The sequence below is a fragment of the Lactuca virosa genome, chromosome 2 (genome assembly GCF_052849685.1).
Source record: "Lactuca virosa cultivar CGN04683 chromosome 2, Lactuca_virosa_CGN04683_v6, whole genome shotgun sequence".
NCBI classification, from domain to species: domain Eukaryota; kingdom Viridiplantae; phylum Streptophyta; class Magnoliopsida; order Asterales; family Asteraceae; genus Lactuca; species Lactuca virosa.
In genome coordinates, this window is record NC_136427.1 from 155,860,551 (window position 1) to 155,866,132 (window position 5,582).

Here is a 5,582-nt window from a genome sequence, read left to right on the forward strand (position 1 = left end):
TGTGAGCACTTTAATTTAAACGCAAAACAAAAGCAAACTTTTACTTTAAACCAAAACAATAATATGTTTATGTTTTGAAAGAAAAAAAATTACGTTTTTTTTATTTTTCAATACTAGAAAAACAGGTATCAGCGACGGAAAAAATCCCTAACTAATTTGCGACTGACTTGCAAGGGATAAGCGACGGAAGCAATATGTATTTTAACACCTAAAACTGCATCTATTTAGCGACAAATTAGAAAGGGACTGCCGACAGAATCAGAGACCGAAGCAATCCCTAGCTAATCTCTCGGTGACAATCTGCCACTGATTTTTCATTTCCCTCCCGTTTATTTCATTAGACTTTATATTTCCCTCCTACTTATTTTGTTCCCTCCTAAATGGACATATCCTCATTTATCCTCCCAAATCGACTCAATACTTGCTTGATTCCAAACTCCAAAAAAACATAAAACCATAGGTAACAGGTGTAGCTTGATTCCAAAGATAGGCGTCTTCTTGTTGTTCCCAACACGCAGAAACCCTAGCCTTTGACGGCCACTTCTGTACTACTACAAAAAAGAGCATTACCGACGGCCAAAACCATCGATAATCTGTTGCTAATAGGCTTTACCAACGGAATTGCAACAAACCAAAATTCATCGGTATATTCTTGTCGAATTGTTTGTAACGGATTTTCGACAACTACGAAAATTTTAGCGACAGATTTTTCTGTCGGTAATTAGTAACCTATTACCGACGGAATGTGTTTGCAAGGGATTACCAACGGAATAATTCACTAGATAACCAACAGATTTTCTGTGACAGATTAGCAACGGATTTTGGCATTATAAAAAAAATAAAAATAACTACATATTCAAAGGAAAATCTTAAAACATACATCAAATGTATATTTTAAAACCAACAAATATAAAAGTAAAAAAGTTTTAATATTCGACATACATTAAATCCATAAATTTCAATCCAAATTCGATATTTAATGCATAATACTAAAAAATAGTAGCAATCTACTTTTTAAAAAGGCATCAAAAGTTTCATCTATAATTTTCACGAACTCAACAACCGATGAGAGTATCCTTATTGATTAGCTCGTGGATTCCACACCTGTCATTGAGACTTGTTAGCAAGTGAGATATTTATATATTGTCAAATACCATAAATGTCTTCCAATGTTGACAATAAAGGGGAATAAAAAAGTAAAATTGAATGATATTAACAAGTACCAATTATGATAATGCGTAAAAAAATGTGATTTTAAGTACAATATTCCTCCACATGAAGTTTGAATAAAAAAAAGTTAATGATTAGAAATAGCAACGTACTTTTCTGGAATTCTTCATTATAGTTACATACTTTAAACTCTAATTATAATAGGAAACCATTTTCGATTTTTTGTACTTTAAGTTTCACTCATAATAGCAACCTATTTTCAATAGTAATAGCAATGTACTTTAATGTATGATGCCATAATCGAGAACTTTGGTAAAGTACGTTGCTATTTCTCACAATTAACCCTTAAAATGTCAAATTATTATGAGGAGATTAAGATTATATGAAGTGATATATGTATGAATCATGCCACAAAATATTCAAATTTATACTGAATGTAAAAGATGTTTCTATTAAGTTTAGAAAAATGAAGGATTAACTCTGATTAAAACGTTATTCCTTTGATCATAAAAGTCAAAAGTACATGTTCTCAAAGTAGTAAGACTATTCAAGATTGTTAACTTTGTTGACATAGACTTTTTTTCTTGTTGCTATCTGTTGACCTTGTGGCGAAAATAATCACAAAAAGATGTTAAAACCAGGGTTATGTGGATTACCATTAACATTAAAAGTACAGTAAGTACATAATGGATATATAACAACACAGCACACTCTACCTAGACAATCATCATTATGCATTAAGATGATTTTGCTGGAAAGCTAACTTTGATCCCTCTTGTAAATGACTAACAATAACAATAAATTCAAGTAAATCATGTGAAAATTTACAATTCATTTGGATTTCAATTCCCTCATATTCTAATTTCTTTGATATATTCAAGTAAATCCGAAACGGGCATTATTCTCAGTTCTCACCACAACGTAACACAACGTAACAGTTGGTTAGCAGAAAGACAAGTAAACGAAAACCTATACACACACAATAACACCTCAACTAAGCAGACAGACTCATGAGTCGTGACAATGTTTGGATTTTTTTTATTGATGAATTGAGTGAATAATACCAACAACGATCCATTTAATAAATTAAACATACTTGAGGTGAGGTAAGACCGATTGAAGTCAAAGATTGAACTATGAATGTCGGAGCTTCAACTATAGATGTCGGAAGTCGAAGGTGGAGATGGAAGGATCGAAATCGATGAGGTCGATTGAGGACGATGAAGATGGAAGGATTGAACACGACAGAAGCTGATCGAGAAGCTTGAAAGATGAAGTACCCTCCCTGTTAAGTTTCTAACTGTGTGGCTTCTTTTATCTCATAGTTGTGTGTTCTTTTGGGTTAAAAATGGTTTCATCTTTTTCTCCGTTTTTATAGATGTAGGGTTTACATTCTAATAATTTGATTAGGATACTTGTTTCTTTGGTATGGTTCTGTTTACACGATATTTGTTTCTTTGGTAGGGATTAGTTGTGCTTAAATGATTATTATGTTCTGATAGTGTGTGAAAGAGTGATTATGAGCTTATGACTCCAATTTTCAGAGATGATATGATTATTATGTTCGTTATGATCTTGAAATGATGACAAATGGAAGCACGATCTTTACGACATGGTAACTTTTACACATCTAAATTTGGTGCTCATCGTTTTCAGTTTCACCTACTTTGTTTATATCACAAACTTCTTAACTTTTCCTTCATTTTCAATGAGAAATCATCTTTTTTACCTTTTCTTTGTTTATCTTATTATCTATCACAAATTTCACAACTTTGCTTTTTTCAATGACAGATTTATGTTTTTCTTTGCATTAATCAAAAAATAAGCATCATTAACTCAATTTTTCCCTCGGTTCTACTTCTATGTTTATTGATTATAAAAGATTGTTTGTGGATTCAAAATTCTACTAAAAGTGATAGGTTTTCACGTACTATTACGTTAATTACCAATTTCATTCTTTGGTTACCTTTTCCATGACATTTCATGCTATAATATATGCCAAGTTGTCTCTTTCCATTGTAGAACTGGTGTCACTGATACACCATATTCTTTGAGTTCATAGCTAAAGAACACACTGACACTTGTATGTGACTCCTAAAGGCTAATTATGTCTTCACCTTTTTACATGGTAAGTTGCTAAGAAACAAAGTATGGACTATTTCAATTTGTGATCCACAAACTCCATTAGAGGAGCTATTTAAGCTTAACGTTCCCCATATTATCCAATAACTTTCTTTAGTCTATTATTCTTCAATATGCAAGCATATCCCCTTAATTCTTGAATTTTCTTGATACATGGAATTTTTGGTCTATAAAAGTGGATTATATCAGTTGTAAATTAATGAAGATGGAGTGATTTTTCCTGAATGATGGAGTTCTATATTAATGAAAATGGAGTGGTTTTTCCTCAATGATGGTGGGATGTTGATCCTAGAAATGTATGTTGCTATTGATTCAATGATATGGCTTGATGTTTAATTAATTTTAAACTGGGTTATTGCTGCTTTTAATTATTTATAGTTCCTTTTTCAAGTTTAAAGTATGTTGCTTATTGTTTATTGTATGTTGCTCTTAATGTACTCTAATAAATGGATAATTTTTTTTGTCACATGTCACATTCTCATTCAATTTGCCAAATGTTATTTTGTGGTTATTTTGAATTAATTTCTTTTCCACATGTCATTTTATGGTATTTCTATTTTAACAAATCCCACATAATACTTTAATGTAATAATTACAATAACTTATAGTAATAAATGAATATCAGTTTTATTTATGGACTTACCTTCTTATTTCAAAATTCTCAAATTAAAGTTTGTTAGTTTATTTTGCTTATTTATTTAAATTTAAAAGAAAATTCAATTTTAATAATTTATTATTTTTCTTATTTTCTTATAAATCCAAAGTTTTCTTAAATATTTAAAACTTTATATTTATTTATTTTTTTGATTAACCCATGTAATACATGAGTCTTACACCTAGTTGAATAATATGGTGTAACAGCCAAATTTCCAATAAAAATTTTCATTTTTAATTAACCAAATCATTTTCATAAGATACCAAATTCCAATCACATTTGTTTTCAAAATCCATCACATCAAATAAATTATTCATAATATCAGAGTGTCCCAAATAAAACTCCAGAGAGTGCATGTCGCGCCATCACGCCGGACCCTTGCCCTTAGATCCTGAAGTACCTGAATCAACCAACAAACTGTATGCTAATGCTTAGTGAGTTCCCCAGAGCATACCCCACATAATCCACATAATCATATAATCCATATCAATCACATAAGCCATGCATATAAACATATAAGGATGACGTTGTCTTTCCCAGGGTCTTACTCCAGGATGTCGTGGGCTCCCCTAAGGTCTTATACATATGTGTCATGGGCTCCCCCCATGGTCTTTACCTCGAAAGCCATGGGCTCCCCAACATGGTCTGATATCCGAGTGTCATGGGCTCCCCCATGGTCTTTACCTGGAATGCCATGGGCTCCCCCACGTGGTCTGATATCCAAGTGTCATGGGCTCCCCACATGGTCTTTCATGCAAATATAACATAAACAACTAGCATACCACATAACATATAACCAACTAGTATACCACATATCACTACATCAACTAGTGTACCACATATCACAAAATGGCCGGCCTTAGTGTCACACCCCCAAACCGGAACGGCGGAAACGTTCGGGGGCGGAGGACGTCATGTATAGTATCACAAAAATTGCATAGTAGTAATCAAAGCAAACACAACCATTACATTGATACAATATAGTATTTACATCTGTTCTATACATAATTTGTATGACATAAAAAATGTATAACAAAAGTATAAAAGTCGCGACTCTAAAAGCTCCGTCTTCTCAAAACCTGCGGGTGTACCTGTCTACCGGTTCGTGAGAATACAAGTGGTTTTGAAAGTGTATCAACATTTAAGTTGGTGAGTTCATAAGTATGTTTTTGTAATGGAATCTTGTCTTTGATCTTTGAAAAATATTCGTATATTCCTCAAGAAAATCCAATATTTTCTTTAGTAGTGAAAAGCAGTGTTAGGCCTTAAGACCAAAATGCATGTTTGTTACTGTATTCTGTAATAGTATATCATAGTAGTGTTTGTTATGAAACCTTTGTATGAAAACCCTTGTATGTATGTCTGGATACTACCAGTTGTAATGTATAATGGTGTATTGTATGAAAACCTGTGAATGAATTCCCTGGATACCACCAATAGTAAGGTATAGTAGTGTACAGTAGTTTCATTAATTAAAATAAAACCGTTTATTTGTAATCCCTGGAATCCTCTAGGTGTAATGTAGTGTAGTTTTATTATTTAAAATAAAACCGATTGAATAAATGTAATCCCGTAAAAAATGTTTTAGTTTATATTGTTGTGAGTTTCGTATAAC